The 18,243-nt window shown below is 44.8% G+C and overlaps 1 protein-coding gene across 4 annotated transcripts in view; it reads right to left on the minus strand.

Annotated features, from left to right (window-relative positions):
* ANKRD11 (ankyrin repeat domain containing 11) overlaps positions 1–11,491 on the minus strand; it is a 163,045-nt gene extending 151,554 nt beyond the window's left edge. For 3 of the 4 annotated variants that reach the window (XM_062586535.1, XM_062586532.1, XM_062586533.1), the window contains exon 1: positions 11,316–11,491. The gene's annotated coding sequence lies outside the window, so the exon portion shown is untranslated. Of the gene's footprint in view, positions 1–4,356; positions 4,447–11,315 lie in introns of all 4 variants that reach the window. The other variant, XM_062586534.1, reaches the window with a different exon arrangement.
* Between the last annotated feature and the right edge of the window lie 6,752 nt (positions 11,492–18,243).

Here is an 18,243-nt window from a genome sequence, read left to right on the forward strand (position 1 = left end):
AGAGCACATTTATACCTCTCCATCCCAGGAGAAAACGTTTTAAACAAGAGGCTAAGTCACTCAGAATATTTATAGAGATCTGACTGAAACTGGAATAGTGACTTATTTCAACCAGTTATAACTTACTTATTGAAAACTGAAAAGTGTTTTATATCCCAGAATTTGTAGTGTTCATTCTATAACTAGGAGACTCCTATCTTACCACGGTTTAAAAGCAGCACAGGTCAATGAGATTATGTTGTCATACAATTTTGCAAAAGCCCACAATTAAGGCTTAAAAAAAAACCTATCCTATTCTTCCACCATGACTACTTAGCCCAAACAATGCTCATTTTAGGTAATATATCTCAATTTCTAAATATCTTCTGAAACATTAATAAAGTTAACTGGAATGAATCTCATTCAAGATGCAGCTATTTATTTTTCAATTCACTTGGCTCATACCCCAAAGAAAAGTCCAAAATAAGAAAGTAGGTTATAAAGCGACTTACTGTCTCTTTTCTACTCTGAAGCACCACGTTTTAAGAATGGTTTAAAATACTGCACTGGAAAAAAAAGCACCCGTTCTCATCTGCATTTCATAATTCACCCTGCCAAGTTCCTTTCCCGTGGAAATGGTCTAACTGTTCTGCAAGCAACACAGGTGCAAGTTTTCTTGGGAAGAAACAGAAGGAACAGAAAGCACTTTTTAAAACCCGTTTCAGCGAGCTGCGAGAACAGAAGATAGCATTCACTTAACTGGCGCATTTGAACTTACTCTGTACATGCTCCTAATGACCTCTGCATCTGTCTTTTGCCTCCACCTACAGAACAACACTTGAATCATGAGGATCATAACTTTTTATGATAGTGGGAAAACTGCAATATTCTTCCCAAGTTCACTCCACCCTGTACATAAAACTGCTCACAGGTTCAACCATAAAGCAAACTACCTTCTTTGAAGTTTAACTCTAAGCCCTGTGCATATTATAATGCAAGCAAAAAAATATGCAGTGTATTAACATTTTACATAACCACAGTCATGGAAAGCATCATTTGTTAATCATTTGCTGCAATTATTGAGAAAAACAAGTTAGGTCAAAAAGTATCTAGGTAACAAAAATCTTTACAGGTTAGCTTAGGTTACCCACAAACATCAAATTCACATACCACCACATATACACCATCCTGCTCCACTTTCCCTGAAGATCATTTGCTATAGAGACCATAGCAGCACTACAGTTACCATTTCAAATAATTTAGTCACTGGTCTCAGTGCAACCACATTTCTCTCTACAACAATATTTGGATTACCTCCATGCACTGCAATGCAAACAGCTACAAATCTTAGATTAAAAAAAAAAGGTCTGTAAATCTAACTATAGTACTAGAAGCAGTTGCTAGGTTCTCTTTAAATCCTCCAATAATTGCCATGATTGGTTTTCTACTGAAGCTCCTTGCTACAGTGGTTCAATGTTCCCTTCACAAAAGAGAACCTAAAAAAAAAGTCAGACTGCACATCTGCAAGTAAGAATTTAAATACTCGCTCTTTAAGTGTTATGCAAAAATCAGATTATGCATATATACACCAGCCCTGCTAGCTTTCAAGCTGATGAATCCCACTAGGCCATATCACCTTTCAGGATGCCAGAATTATAAAATGAGGTACCATGCTTCCTGCTAATGCACGCTGCATCCTTTTCCAGAAGACTGGCTTTCCCCTTTACAGTGGCAGAATACATCCAGTTTAGAAACCTAAGTCATTTTTTTTTAGCAAATGTAAGCTGATGTATCACAATTACAGAATGAGTAAGGTTGGAAGGGACCTCTGGAGATCATCTAGTCCAATCCCCCTGCTCAAGCAGGGTCACCTAGAGCATGTTAGACAGGATTGCATCCAGCCAGGCTTTGAATATCTCCAGAGAAGCAGTCTCCACAACCTCTCTGGGCAACCTGTTCCAGTGCTAACATGTACGCTAACATGAAGTAAATTTCTAGAGAAGACCATGCAGCTTTCAGCTTTCATGCTCTAGCAAACTGAAATAAATCCATGGGAAAGCCAGGCTCCTAAGCTATACAGAGCATGCAACACTGCCAGCAGATCTCCCATGCACCAATCTCCATGCTACAGGCTGCATCTAGTGAACTAGCACCAGACAGACAACACAGCAGCTCTCTGAAGAACCGATCAGGAGGACTGGCTGATTCCTATTACCTGCACTGCTCCATAAGGGTAAATTCTGCCTGCAACTATTACTGGTAACGTTGTGGACCTGAACCCCATTGTCTAAATACAGGACAAATCCATACGGCAGACGACAATCCAAAGAGCTGATCTAACCAAAGACAATAGCCGAGGGCAGAGATACAGAAGAGGCAACAAGCTATTACTGATGAGCGTAACAGCCATACAATAGCAGACCCCATACTGCTTCCCCCAAACTCTCTTAACCAGCAGAAGCCTCCAAATCCTAAAATCCTTCCTCTCAACACTACTGCAACTTTATTCCATTTTCAAGCAGTTTCCTCCCACTACGGGGAAGGGAGGGAAGAAGAAAGAAAAAGAAAAGAAAAAAAACAGACCTCAAGAAGGTGTCAGAAGCACAGGATGATATCAGATAAAAGAAAGGCAGGAACAGAAGGAAGGAAACATCCAGAGGTAGAAAACCTAAAATTAGAGATTAAAATTCTGAATGAGGAAGACCATCAAGACAAGGACAGAAAGCAGAGAAGAATCTCTAGAATGTAGGATGAGATTCCCAGGAAGGGAAAAGGACAGATAAAAGGGAGAAGAAATATTATGATGAGTGAACTAGAAAGCTAGTAAACAGAAGAGATTGCATAAATAAATTCAGTATTTTCAGACTACAACCTGTAGCTTTCTAACTAAAAAGCACTAGTCAGCACACTAGGAAAAAGCTGCAGAGTTGACTTCTTGTCTGATCTCCTTTGGATGAGGGCTAACAGAAAGGCAACTCAGCTTTCACCACAAAACAAGCTAACACCCCAGTTCCAGTGCTAAGCACAGGGAAAGGCAATTTAATTCACCAACACTACCCAAAAGACAGAGCAGCTTTGAGTAATACAGGGCACCTCAGATCGCAGTTCAAAAGCCAGAAGCCTTCTGAGTTGCTGGCAAAATTTAGTCCTTCAAGCAGATCAGAGACCTGGACAATCAATGAACAGTATCCTAACATCTGCCAAGAGGCATGCTAGAGCAAGAACAGAAACTGGAGCAGATACTATGGTCAGGAGCTACTCTAATTCTCAACAAAAAAACTAGCACATTCTCAAGACTATTCTTTACGAAACACCAGGTGTCTTCATCTCTAGAAGAAAATGTCATCTGTGACTGCAGAAAATGGTAAGGTGTCTTTGTCACTGTTCGCTTCATGAGTGTAAGAGCTCCTGGGAGAGAACCTGATGCCACAAAGTTGTGTCTCAATCCAATATGCTTCATAGTCAATGCAGGAAAGAAAGGAAATAGCATATGTCTCGCTAATTATGTAAGTTGTGATGGATCAAACATTCCTTTGATCTGATGCACTCTACACAGGTTTTGCTCCACTAGTATCAAATGACAGTGACTTGGCCAGCTTTTACCCTGAATTGACAAATCACAAAGAGAGCTAGAAGAATGCTTTGAGACTTTGAAGAAATGCACACGAGTGAAAGGAGCCTTAAGCATGGCCAATCTATTTAGTTAAGTTCTGAGACCTTTCTGAACTGACACAACAAGAAACTGCATGAGCTGGAGTCAAAAGTCCATTTTCAAGGAGTAAGGGTTTCGTTTTCAAAGCATGTAAGTACATTCAACTCCCTTCAGGCTGTTCACATAGAAATACCCAGTTATGGTCATTGCAGACCTACTGTCTAGTTTGGATAAACATATCTCCCTGTACCTAGCTGCAAAACGAAATCAAGGAGACAGCTAGCTGCGGGAAGTAGCCAAATACTGCAGCCAAAGCACAGGCTCCCACAGTGGTATTTACTGTATCACAGTTGCAAACAGCATGTTCCCCCCCCCCCCCCCAACACACACACACACACCCCTTTCCCCACATCTACCTACATCTCTTCCCAGTATCAGCATGGCTAATCTCATCCATGTATCTGAAGATACAACTATAGCAAAACTTTATACAAAGGCTTACATCTTTAGACTACTTAAAACCTGAAGCAACGGCAGAATGTCACAGTCCACATAGTAAGCTCCATGTCTTATGATAACACTGACATTTCATTATCTGCACTTGCCATCATTTTGCATACAGAGTGGAAAAGACCACACTGAAAGCATAAAGTCTACTTGAGAGATTACTACTTTTCATGGGATACTGTCACAGCTACAATCAGTGGGATTATCAGAACTGTTACCTTCTCAGTGCATAAGGCAGTTATCAGGAGACCATTTCCAAGAGAGAACTTCTTGGAACTTTATCTTGCCTCTTCTCAGATCTAAATAACCTGTTAAAAAAAAAAAAAACCCAGCTACATAACAGTAATTCGGAGATCCTGGTACAACTCGTTTATGCAGACCAGATAGGCTGGAAGGCCTATAGTTTTTACTGCTCTGAACTACTGCCCACATAAGCCGGTAACTCTTTGTGCACTAATTCACTCTGGAGAAAACTTTCATGTGTCCTCTATTTAAAATAAAGATGCATAAAGATCTGTGGTTAAGAATTTTACACATTAATAATGAAGTTCCCATTCATCCAATTTTCCTTTAATGCTTTTTTTCTTTTTAAGAGAGCTCCTAATTCCTAATTGTACATACTTTCATTTCACTGCAAGGTACTTAAAGCAGCACAGTATTTTCAAAAATCTAGCTTTTCAGCTTCTTGCTGTAAAGGATGCCAAATCTTCAGGGACAGCTTGTTACCTCTGAACTGTGGTTAATTTTTTAGAAGCTAATATCTCCCTTCTTTTGCCACCTTTTGTGATAAAAATTTTAACACTTTCATGCTACTGTAAAAGGAAACGATTTTAGATCTTTTCTACACTGCAAACTGTCAGTCACTTCAGAAAAATTAGAGTCACTTCCCTTCAAAATTTGTGCTTTCCTCTCCCATTTCCTAGATCCGTTTAACCACCCTGTAGTGACACCCTGCAAAAGCTGACATCATGAAGTGAGAATCTGAAGTCTAGCATTAGAATTAGGACCATCTTAACACTTTTACTGGAGCAAATCAAAAGCAGTAAGAGGAAAGAAGATGCTTTCTCACCATTCACATGGAAGAAAGGTCAGTTTTCTCAATATGTACCGAAGAAAACGCTTCTTTCATAATCATTTTTCTAGCCTATTTTCAAAGTCTTCCTTTATTTTTTATTGATAAAGAAGAAACAGACACAGAATTTTTGAAGGAACGCAGCTCCAGCCTGAGCACTCTTGCCCCTGATGAAGATCTGCAACAGCGGAACCCATTTAATGTTTCAGCATTTCCAAAAATATTGAATATTGTAATCTTTGGTTTTATATTCGGCTTTTTATCACAAAGATAATACACAATCAATATTGTGCTTCAGTGGAAGATTTATTTCAAAATACTCATCAGGTAAGTTTGGTTTCCTTAGATGAGGTGGGGGCGGGGGGGGGAAGGCTGCCGACAGATTTTCAGGGGATAAATAATTCAATGCATGAATGCCAAGGGCAGTACTGCACGCAGAAGCCTTGCACACATCCATATGGCAGGGACAATGCAGACAGTAATATATGCTTCACATCACCACTCTGACAGTGGCTTCAACCCTGACCTAGAAAAAACATCACTTTCTCCTGGCTGCAACAGCTCGCTGCCTCCCAGCCCTCGCTGCCCCACAAGCCGAAGGGCCGCTGCACGTTCTTTGTTGACTTTGGGGCATTGTCTCCTAACCCCTAAGCCCAACGTACTGCATTTTTGGCCTCTGTTCACAACATCCATGTTGTAACGAGTAGAACAACTAAAGACTTTATTCACATGATGAACGTAACAAAGCGAAAACTAATTAGCAGAGGCACCAGTTTCTGAAGACCTGTTTAGGACTTCTTTACTATCTAAACCACAAGGATTAGGAAAACCCAAGGCAATTTCTCATGTGCAAAATCTAGCAAGACAACAGCTGTGCCACAAACAGTGAACAAGCATTAGGAGAGACCAGAGGCCCTTTCCACTTATAACACATACCCATAGCTGTTCCCACTCTACTTCCCTGGATGGTGCCAGTCTACAGGGACACTTTGTACATTTTTTAAGACAGAAGTCTTAAAAACAGCACCACTCTGCTAACCTCACTGCAAGTTACACAAGTTGTGTTAGTCCTCAAAATTTCAAAGGACACAGCATAAAGTAGAGCATGTCAAATGCTGTGACAACACAGAAAAGGAAAGTGGCTGGTCTCTGGGGGAAGCCCCACTTCCCCTCCTCCCTGACCCTCAAGCTTAGCAAGCCCACAACTGCACATTCCTGATACTCCCAAAATTAACTGTGAAGTCACCAGCCTGCCCTACTGTCCCATTTTGAGGCCAGTTTGATAATTTCTCTACATCTTACAATTTTGGGAAAATACTAAAGAATCAAGAACTGTGGAGTCCAAAATATCTGCTATAATTAACTAGACTTTTCAATAGGATTAGTTCCTTTTTTGACCCCAATTACTCCTTCAGTTTATTAAAGAGAACTCAAATACACAGAAATGTTAACACTCTAAAGAGTCATATAAACAGAAAAAAGACTGAGGGCACCATTATAAACAGACTTAATGGAACTCAGTGATTGGAAATGGATCTTGAAAGCTGTCAGATCAAAGCAAGATCTTTCTTGTATAAGGATTGCATTACCCTTGGAGCCACAGAGCTAATACCATCTATAAAAATATTTTGCTGAAATAAGTTAAGAAACAGCAGCATTTCATCTGTCAAAAGGTGCAAGTCTTTTATGGGATTAGCCATTTCACATATAGCATAAGAATTAGAACAGATTTTTAAAAGCCCTCAGCTCAGCTGATGGAGACTACACAGACCAAAATATGTGCTTGCCTTTTTCCACACGGGCTACATTCTGAACAGATTTTTCACTGCTATTAGCACTTAAGCTTCTTTTTTTCTTTTTGTGTTATATACTTGCAAAGGATTACAAACTGGCATCACCAATAACTAGTCATAGATAAAACTAACATTACCACCACTCAGGTTCAAACAAATTAATATTTTAAATACTCAATAGTTGCATTAAAAAACAGCTTTTACATGGGAAAGCTTAAAAATTCCAGGTGCTGTTGAATATACTAAAAAATGGCTTCCAGTCCCTAGGCTTTGAGAACTCCATATCCCACTTCCTAGCAGGATACAGAAGACAGATTTTTTTGTAAGCATACTTTATTAAGCTTACAGCTCCACAAACCCGTACCACTTAGGATTCTTACAATTTCAAATAATTGACTATACAAGCTTTCCTTTAACATTTATGCAAGTTTTTTTTCTCTTATTACTGTGCAATGACACACAAATTACATAACACTTGGCTGAGAATCTAAGGGCTTTGTACCCTCAGAAAAAGCAACTCCGTTGCTCTGCTAATCTGTCTCATAAGAAAGAAAAAAAATGTTTAAAAATTGCATACTAGTCATTCCTGTGAAGTGTCATGCAGACTGCTTAAATTAGATGGGGTGAAACTATATGCAAGTTTATCCTGAAACACTAAAATCTTTGCTGTGGAGACATCAGTTTTCCTCCACAGCCTTTTACATCTGAAATACATATAGTTCTTGATCATGATGGGAGTAGCAGACAAGCCATCTTTGCTAGACCCTCATTAAGTAAAAGCAATTAGAAGAATAATCACCATGTACATATTTCCAAGTGTTACTTGGTTTGCTGTACTGAAAAAGCACGGGAACCTGTCACTAAAGCATGGGAACCTGTCACTACTTGCTATGCATCTGCCACCATGTTATCTTAATACCAAGAAAGAATTTCAAATCATAATGCAGATTGTCAAGCCTGAAATTCAAGTAGTTCATACAGAACAGAGAGGAAGAGGGGACAACACCATAAGAAAGCTGCCACTTTCTTATACTTGATAATTCTACAAAATGTAATTAACCAACTCTGGTCCTAAGAATTTTCTTTCCTTTGAGAATAAGTTGTTCGCCAAGTAATCAGAATGTCTCACTCCTGAAAACTCAGGTCACTAGAGCACATATTTTCCTCAAAACAAAACTACAAGGATGCACATTTATAGCGAAGTCATGCACTGTTCGGAAATACTGCAGTTTCTTCACAAAATCTTAAGGTTCTTTCTAGTTCACCCCAGTCACTGCACAGAGCTAGAACTAAGTGAAACCAATATACTATTGTGGGAGCCCCTAAAAAGCAATTATCCCACTTTTAGTCCCATGCTTGAGGCACTTCATTAGGATACTGCACTGTTTTACTTCATAGAAAAGCAAGAAAAAACATTGGTACTTCAATCTATTTCCAAAAGCCACAACATAAAGACAAAGGAAAGAGTACAGATTAAACATGGAAAAGATATACTTTTCAAGAACCTTCCTTTGAAGTATTTGCAGGGAACACTGTCATCATGCAGCCATGTTACAATTACACAGTCAAAATAATCACTACCAGTTGTAAGTAGTCCATCTGGTTTACTGAAGAGAGAACACTGCTGGTACAGTATTGATTAACACGACTAGTCTTCACTGACCCTAGAGAAATACAATTGTCTGCTCTACTGAACAGAGCAAGAATGGTGCACAACAGTGTATTCCACTTCAGTTTGCTCAGAAGCATATTTGGGATTTAGTCAATTAAAAAACAAGCAGAAAACAATCTGAACAGGTTGCCTATCACACACAAAGGAAGAAAACTCCAGTGCTTTGCTGTAGGGTTTTTTCTTTTTTTTCTCTCTTTTTTTTTTTTTTTTTTTTTGTTTAAGTCTCCTTCCCCCATCCAAAACCAATATTCACATTGGACATTCTGTATTTTTAAGTCTCTGAAAACGCTATTACAACATCATAAAAACAAAAAGCAGCACATAAAAACAAATCAATTCACCATTTGAGCCACATTTTTATGAAATGGAGATTAGGACAAGAGTTCACTCTTAAAAGCAAACGCAGAATTGAATGGTAAAACCACCTACACACAACACACCTACAGTTTCCAGTTCGTCAAAGCATTTAACTTCCAAACGAGCAGGCCTCCTATAATCACTATTTAGGAACAAAGATAAGCAAAATAATTCCGAACTGATCAAGCTGGAGGACAAGAACCGAGGGCTCGTGCGCTCTCCACCCTGGAAGGAACAGGGCCACGGCACAGGCAGCTCGGCCTGTTGCGAAATTCACAAACCGAACCCGCAGCACTCGCGCAGACAACCGCTCTGACCACCTCTGGAGGTGCTGCAAGTCCCAGCTAGCCTAATAATACAGGTTCATAGCAGATTCCACTACAGCTTAGACCGCCCTTTTTTCCAGGGAAGACACAGACAAGATGTGCCCTGGCAAGTTTTATACCTTCCTCACTACCTCCTTTAGGACTGACAAGTTCTCCTTGAACCAACAAGGAAAAGAATCCTGGAGCATCTCTTCATAAGAAGCTGCAAGCTCCACATACCCCAGACACACCTAAGCAAGAGCAGACACAAGGAAGGCACAGTAACGCAGACAAGGCGTTGCTCTGGGGACAAATGCACACTGGCCATGAGGTTAACTGTGCTGCAAACACATTTTAGGAGCAACCCAGATGCACACTGCTCCAAACAAAAACCACAGACACACACCCACACAAACACAGACCACCCCACAGAATGAGATCTTCCACTGACTGAACTCTTCCCACGGAAAGAAAACAAGTCACATGGCTTCAACAGCGATGTTTCATAAGCATATTAAACCCAGGCACTTAAGAATTTCCCTACTAAGACAGGGGAAGTCAGTGTAGCTCCTACTTCGTAGACAATGTAGCACTTTAAGTACTTCTACTGCAGGCCACCATAACCATTTAAAAGCGCCCTAATATATTTACTTGCAGATTAAAGGTGCATATCTCATAAAAATGCCAACTTTTCCTCTTTAAGTTAATCAGGTCAAATATTTAGTTCCTGGTAGAGCACACACAAAAGAACATATCATTGCCTTTTGAAAAATATGCAAGAGTTAATCTTATTTTCCCTCTTGATGACTCCATGGAATGATTTTCCCCAGAAAAAGGAAATAATCGAAGTGATTATATAAAAGTGTTCTGGAATCTTATGAACAAACCAGAAAAAAATAAAAATACATTTAACTCAAAGTTCTTTTGGGTTCTGTAAAATTTCAGCATTTCAAGTCAGTACACAGCAACTACAAAGCATTACAGTCACAAAATTTATTTTAAGCAAGTATCTCTGCCTACATGAAAAGAAGCGGTCTACACTCAATTTCAGAAGCCATCTCAGAAGGCAATTTTGCGTCAAGAACCTTGTCTGGAATTTGTTCTCTGCCTATAGGGCCATGTCCGCAGTGGTAGGAGAGTAACAGAGTACTTTGTGTACAAAATGGGGGGGGGGGAAACCTTCTTCCTGCAACTGGATATCAAAACAGACCTACAAGCTTAGAGTAGAAGCCAATCCGTAAACACACCAGCTCTTGTGCCTCAATGAACGGGCTGATTTTCAAACCGCACGCACACCCCCCTCGCAGGACAGCTGCTCGCTCTGGGAAAGGGCAGAGGGCGTCAAGGGCTCAACTCATCCAGGCTTCTTAGAGGCGAGGGGTGGGGAGAGCAACGATTTGCCTTTCTAAACATGCAATCAATCTGCTGGACTGGGGGAGGTTAATTCTGGACTGCAGAAGCGCAGCTGGCTCGGGTTGGGATTCCCCCCCCCCCCTTCTTTGCTAAGGGGCAAAGGTGTCGAGCAGCCCCTCCCCAGCACACAAAGGCTTCTCCGAGGAGAAAAATACCGAGCAATTTAAAGATTAAACGAGGAAATAAATACATAAACGCGGCTCAGCCAGGCTGGCTGGCGGCAGCGCGCCTCGACTCCATCCTCTCCGCGCACACACGCAGGGCTAACGCCTACCGGGGATGATGAAATGGGAAACGGAAATTACCATTTCGGACAACTTTTTCTTCGCGCGTGTGTGCGTGTATATACATAATTCCCGCAGCAAGGCGCTGCTGCCCCCTCCTCACCCGGCAGGCCGGCCGCTGCCGCCGCGGGCGCCCCGAGACACCGCGGCCGCCGAGCTCGGCCCGCCGCTCCCCGGCCCCGCCGCCCCCGCCCCCCCGCGGCGCTGCGGCCCCCGAGCCGCCCCCGCCCCCCCCGCCGCGGCCCCTCGCCTAGGCCTCGCCCGCCCCCGCCGCCCCTTACCGGCGCTCCGGGCTCAGCTAGGCCGAGGGCAGCCTCGCGGGCGAGCGGGGCCTGCGGCTCCGCCGGCCCCGCCGCATAGAGGAGAAGGAGGCGGCGGCGGCGCGGGGAGGGGCGGCGGCGCGGGGCTAGTGCAGGGGGCGCGGGCAGTGGCGGCGGCGCCTCCCGGCCGCGCGCTCCATGGCCCCGCCGCGCTCGGCCTCGGCTCCCAGCGCTGCCGCCCGCCCGCCCCGCTCGCCCCGCCGCTGAGACGCGCCCGCCCATTGGCCGGCCGCATCGGCGCGCCCCATTGGCCGCGCGCGGAACCGCCGACGTCAGCGCGCCGCGGAGGGGGTGGGGAAGGGAACAAAACGACGCGCTGCAGCGCCCCCTCCCCGCCGCGCGCGCGGGGGCCGACGGGAGCGGGGACGGGGTGGGACGGGAAGGCCCAGCCGCGACCCCCCATTGGCTAACGTGCCAGGGCGACGTGGCGGCCGATTGGTTGGCGGGCGGAGGTCACGTGAGCGGCGGCGCTTCCGGGGCGGCGGCGGCGCGGGGCGGGGACCGTCTGCGCGCTCCGCCCGGGGCGGCGGCGGCGGCGGCGGCCGCGGGCTTCGCGCGGGGCTGCCCGGCTCCTCCGCCCCCAGCGCGCCGGCCTGCGAGGTGGTGTAGGTGGGTGCATCTGCTTGTGGGGTGGCGACGTCTAGCTGAGGAGCGGGCTGGGCACAGGGAGACGGTGTTTGCGTAACTACATGTTACTGCGCTCCTGCCTGCAGCTTGTCTGGAGACACCCTGGCATCAACTCGGCGTTTCAGTCCCGTGTTTGCCTCTTCTGCCTCTGCTGCGCTGCCACAGCGTTTGCACAGACAGTGCACTCCAAATCACTGTGGTTTGGGGCTGAATTCCTTAATTCCATTCTCATTAAAAGCTCTTGATGCCAAATGTTTGCTTTCACTTTCAGGGCAGTCTGTGTTAATGAGAAACTCCTCTTGGAAGTTATTTACATAAACTATTGTTTTTGTTACTGCCATAGACAGTTCCATCGTAGGACAGGGAAGGGATCGTGTGCATTAAGTTGTAGAGTGGCCCAAAGAATGCCCTGAAACCGAGGGAGAGGCTACTGAAGACGTGCCACGGCACAGGGGTTAGTAGAGCTTTCGTCAAGACAGTTGCTAGAGGAAGGCTGTTGAGTAGGGTTTCTCTGCCAGCCTGGGTGGTCCCTGCTGCACAGTGTGGGTGCATCAGAACAGCATGTTCCCTCTTGGCCCTGGGACAAGTCACTTGCTCCTGACCAGGCTGTGATGGCTGTGCCTGGATTTTTTTTTCTGATCCTTCTCTGGTTTCAAAAGCTGATTGTGTAATACCCAGAGGCTCTTGTTGTGTTTTTATTCATAAAGTCTCTTTTAATAATAATAATAAAAAAAAAACCCTTTGGCTCTGCAGATAAGGGTGTTCATTTTGCTTGCTGGATAGGCCTCCTGCCTTTGTCCCACTGGGCTTGTGAAAGTGGCAAAAGTGAGCAAGCGCATGCTTGGCTGCTCTGTGCAGAGGAGCAACCATGTGACTGCGCAGTCCTTGCACTTCAGAAAACACTGCTGGTGCCTTTCTTCCTCTGTTTTTGTTGTGGTGGTGCCTCAAGCCCCAGCGAGTACCATGGTATCAGCTGTGTCCATATGTGTTATATTTGGCTTGTGAACTCTCCAGCATGAAGGAAACTCAAACAGTGGTAGATCCTCGTATGCAAACACAGCTACCTGAGGCTGAGCTTAGCATAGCCCCGCTGCAGGATGGGAATACTGGTTATACAGAGGTCAGGCTTTTTACCAAACATCTAGTTCTAGAGCTCCTTTATGTCACTGAGGTAAACAGAATGCTGCAGTATCCCTCAAGGAAGGATTCTGTTTGTGGAGCAGCTCTTCAGCAAGTATAAAATCAGCACATGTGCACACTTCCCCTCCCAGAGCCTGCTGGTCAAGGTGCCCTGGACTGGGGAGAGCAGCCTGCACAGTTAAGACACCCTATTTTGTTTCACATAGGGAAAAGGGGGAGCTCTTGAGGCAGCAGCTCTCAAATAGTTTCTACCAGTGACCTCACCAGTAATTGCTCTGGTCTCTTAACCCCCTCTTCCAAGAGCATGTCCTGTAACTGTGACTACTTTCCTGGCATTTGCAATTCAGTATTGGATCACACATTTGGCAGACACAGCTGAAAGGATTATTCTCATGCTGAGGATGGTCTAGATGCGAGCAGCCCCCCAGCAGGAGAAATCTCTTTGCTGGGTTCAGTAGTGATAAAGGAGTGTTCAGGAGCATGTGTCTGACTTCACTGTTAAATAACAGCATGAGAGAGATTTACTCTGAGCCTGTTAAGCTGGTCCTGTGTTCTGCGTAGGCTTAGCCTTTTTATCTCCACCCATCTTCCTCATCCATAAGGCCTCCTAAACCAGTCAAAAGAAAGGGTGTTTGGGGGTGTTGGGTTGTTCTTTTTTTCTGTCCTCCCTTTCATTAAGCTTCTTGTCATACTTCACTGAAAACACTGCAAACAAGTATCTGCCCCTCTGGTGCCTCTGAGTTAGTAGATTAAAGGGGAAACATGTTTTTTCATTTCCTAAATATAGTTGGCTGTAACTACTTCCTTGACAGCCTTGAATGTTATCCAGGTCAAAGATCCAATGCTGGGGAGGAAGTTAAAGCCTTTCTGTGTCATCCTGACCTTATTTATTTGAACACAAAAGCCTGTTTCAGGGAGGAACATTAAAATTACTTTGCAAAAGAAAGCTAACAGCAGGGGAGGAAGGTGGATAACTTGAGTTGGGGGCTGCTCTGCTGTTTTTCTAGATAAGATTTCTGTTATATGGATTTTTAATCTGCTTTCTTTGTTACCTTAGAAGTGCAGGTGGTGTCAGTTTTAGATGACTAAGGGTGACTATGTGCAACTTTACTGGCTTTTGCCCTTTGCAACTTAACTGCAATACTTAGGAGGGAAAAAAAAGTAGTTAATTGTTCAGGACCTTCTTCCTTCAGGAGGGGTTTGTTAGCTCTCAAACCTTGAAATAAACTAAGTGTGTTGGTGCTAAGGAGGAAAGAGAACATTGCACAAGGGCAGGGAAATTAGGCCACCTGCGGAATGTTCTTTCAGGCCTGTTTCTGTCTTATCACGGAGGAGTAAAAGGACATAAACTTTGGGGAAAGAACTCTATGACCCTCTGGTCCTTGCTCTGTTACTCCTTCCTTGTCTAACTGGAGGCAGCATCTGCATCAGCCACTCAACTGCATTTGCCACCTATGGGTAACCATCTAACTACTTAAACTGCAGCTCTATAGCAATTGTCTCATCATGTAAGGAACCATTTTGTCAAACAACTTCAGGGCAAAGATACCTGGTCTGTGCTATTGTGAGTGCAATTCTCTGCTGATTCAGCTCCAGTCAGCCTATAAAGTTGGGAATCTATTTTTTTGTTATACAATCTGTGATTTATAACTACTACAGTTGCAAATCAGGGCAAACTCTGTGTGACTAGCCAAGTGCCAATATCAGAAAGGCCAAGAGAATAAAACTCTAGAAGGACTTTGATTAGAAGAACTTTTACTTTAAGCTTGGCTTATGTTTTAGTTGCCAGCTATTAACATTTTGAAGAAAGATAAATGGCTGCCTTGTTAGCCAAACCTAAAAAGCCAGCAAGGAGTACAGCTGATGCTCTCAATACTACATACAGCAGAAACCTCCCTAACGCTGCACACAATCTTGTTTTTCTTAAAGAAAAGGTACTTTCAAGCTACCCGTGTGTTTCTTTTGTTAAAAGGTAAACCCAATTTAAACAAGCCCTTCTGCATGTGATGGCTTTAAGAAATAATAGACTGGGTTTTCACCTGCTTTACAAGTGAGGCAGTTGTTCACAATTCTGCAGAGCGAGATGAGATGTGATTAAACAAGGAGGCTAACTCACTGGGACCAGAATCAGCAGTTTTCTGAAGGTTTAGTTCCTCGATCCAACCCTCTATCTAATCAGCTGAGTCCCAGCATCAGCCCAGCCAAGTGCTGCGTCCATACAGGGCAGAGACAGCCACCCACGAAGCAGATTTAGCTCCCATGCTAAGCCATGCCCTTGGCCCACAAAGGCAGCAGTATAGTTTTTATGATTCCTCATTATACGCTTTAGATTTTTAGCCTGTTTGTGGATTTGGAGGGGTGTAGAGTAACAGTTGCTCACTCCAAGCTTACTGACCTCCTCTGGTCTGCAGGATTTGGAGATGACTCCAGCTGCCTCCTGCACACAGACGAGTTCCTCAGCTTCCCCTGGGCTCTGCCCACTGCAGTCGCTCTCCAAGGGGGTTGTTCACATGGAGCAATTTGTGGCCTTTGACTTAGGTACAAGCTATTCGTCTCCTCCCAGTGAGCTAAACTGAGAGGAACTCAAATCCCTCTGTCAGAGCACCGCTCCTTGTGGCCTGCACTTGGTCTGTTCTTCTAGTGATTTGTAAGCAAGGATTGGCAGCCATCCTGATGCACAGTTCAGTCACTGCTGCTGTATCGCTGTTTCTCTGTGATCCCATGTCTATAGCCATCTGTCACCTACCTGTCTTAAAGTTACATTGTCTGGTCTTTAGAAGTGATTTTTAAAGATGAAAGTTCCTAACATAGCAGTGTGTCCCAGTCGTGCCGTAAGCCTGCAGGCTGCCTCCCCATGGGGCCATCCCCTGCCTTGCCTCCGGGAAGGAGCCCTTTAAGGGCCAGACTGTTCTCTACGCGCTGCAGGGAGCAGGCAGGGAAGCGAGTCTGGCAACAGCGGCAGGAAGAACTGAAACTTGCAGTGATCTCAAGCTGTTCCTGGAGGAATAGGTGTGATGGGTTTGGACTGGCTCATGTAAAAAGGGCTGTCTGCTGTACAGCTCTTTTCCTGCTAAGGAGTTTCACTGTGCCTGAGGGACAGACGTTGAGTCTTTTAAGCATGTCCTTTATTCCTGAGCTCTAGGCTTTCTTGGATATTTGGCCTTGCTATGCTGAAGGAGAGCATCCAGCCCTTGACCTTGACTTGCCATCCACAAACAAGTCATCTAAAAACATCTAGTTCAGTGGCAGAGATGCATGCTGCTAGAGAGTGCTGAATCACCCCAATGGCTCCCAGCTAGTTCCAGTTGTGCATCTCTGTCCTGGGCCTGGACAGTCCCTTGCACAGAGGAGTCCTAGTTTATAGAGCTATGCAGGTGAGCAATAGAACAGAGGTATTTTTCATCCATTTAAAAAGTCTGAAATTACCTTCTAGCCACTTCAGCTTTACATTTAGTCCTTTGATTCATTATTGATGAATCAAATTATTGATATCAAGTCTGTGGATGGTGCAACCGAAACTCAATTCCAGGTATCCAGTCCCTCAGTTTGCAAAGGAAAGTGCTGTCTTGAAATTAGTCTGAGCTAAGCTGGGGCGTGGGGTTTCAATGGCTCCTTGAGACTCTGAGGGCAAAACTGTGGCAAGACTGTTTCACCGGGAGCATCCAAGTAGGAGATAGGAGTTCTCAGACATAACAGAGGCTGATGGCTGTGCAGGCTGTGGGGACTGTTTCCTCTTGGGCTGAGAGACACAGGGTGGGGGCTGCTAATGCTGATTCCTGTCCATAACCTACTCAGGAGATAAACCAGGGATTTTAGTCTCCAATCCAGCACCTCTCCCCGGTAGTAAATACACATGGTATTAAGGAGTGATGTCATGGCTGGAGTGCATCCCAGCGAGGCCAAGCCTGGATCAGGTTATATCTGTCTCCTCAGAATACTGGCTCACTCCCAAAGGAGCATATTGCCAGTCCAAGGGCAGTGGCTGAAGCCACCTTTCCCAAGGTCATCTCTTGCACACACAGAGGACAGCACTTGTCTCCCTGCACGCAGCACAGTCTGAGCCACCCACACACAAGCTCAGTGCAGCCATCGTGATTGCTGGCTGCACACAGAGCAAAACTCTTGACTCTCCTTCCTAGTGTTACTTTGTGTTGGCACAAGAGAGGAAAAGATCCCAACCTCCTTTCCTAGTGCTTCATCATGGGTGTGCTGCCTTCGAGGCGCAGTGTGAAAGGAGGAATGGAAATGGGGTCAACTCCAGCTACCTGTTGTGTTTGTAAATAACCAGTCCTCACAGTTCAGTTCGGTTTTGCCACACCAAGGCTAGTGACTTCTGTTTGGGAGCGTTGCAGCAAGAGCCCAACTGCTGTACAGACCTGAAACGCTGTTTGTTGCAGTCAGTGAGCCCATCCGGACCCATTCAGCTTTCTTTGCCCTCTATCATTAAGTGGGTGCAAGTCTGTCTTCACTAAAGCTGGAGCAAAACTGTAATGCAGATGTAATGAAACTCATTTGGCTCTCTGTCAGATCAGCCTGGCTGAAGTCAGTGAAGTCTTGTCTAAGCAAACTGCACTGCTTCACTTCTAATCGGGCTGTAATTCTATTTAAATGATGCAATTTTTTAAAATAGATCAGGCCTAATTAGCAACAGGCCTAATCACAAAATCAATGCAAGCAAGGTGTGATATGCTTGGAGTGAAGCTGAGGCAGAGATGTGCACAGTGCTGGTACCCCACAGCGACTGGGGCACAGGGATGCTGCAGCCCTGTGACTCCTGGCACTCTTTGCTGCGGTTGTCACATCCCATGTTTCCACCCTGGAAACCCCACACCTCTGTCCTCTGTGGGCATGGCCTCTACTAGAGGGAGTCACCGTTTCCAAATAAGCTATTTCTTGCTCCAAAGTGTAAATACCTCCTGCCAGGGATCCCTCCACAAGGCAGGGGAAGACGTGTTGCTGGTCTCTGTGGCAGCCACCCAGCAAAGGATGGTGGCACAGGCTGGTGGGCAGCAGAGGGCATGCACTGGGCTCGTGTCTGTGCTGAACAAGAGCTTTCACTGCTCTTGGTTGCCAGCCTATCACTGAAAGCTCCCACATGGTGTGTGCCCATGTTGGACCTGGG

This window comes from Rhea pennata, chromosome 13, assembly GCF_028389875.1.
Source record: "Rhea pennata isolate bPtePen1 chromosome 13, bPtePen1.pri, whole genome shotgun sequence".
Taxonomy (NCBI): domain Eukaryota; kingdom Metazoa; phylum Chordata; class Aves; order Rheiformes; family Rheidae; genus Rhea; species Rhea pennata.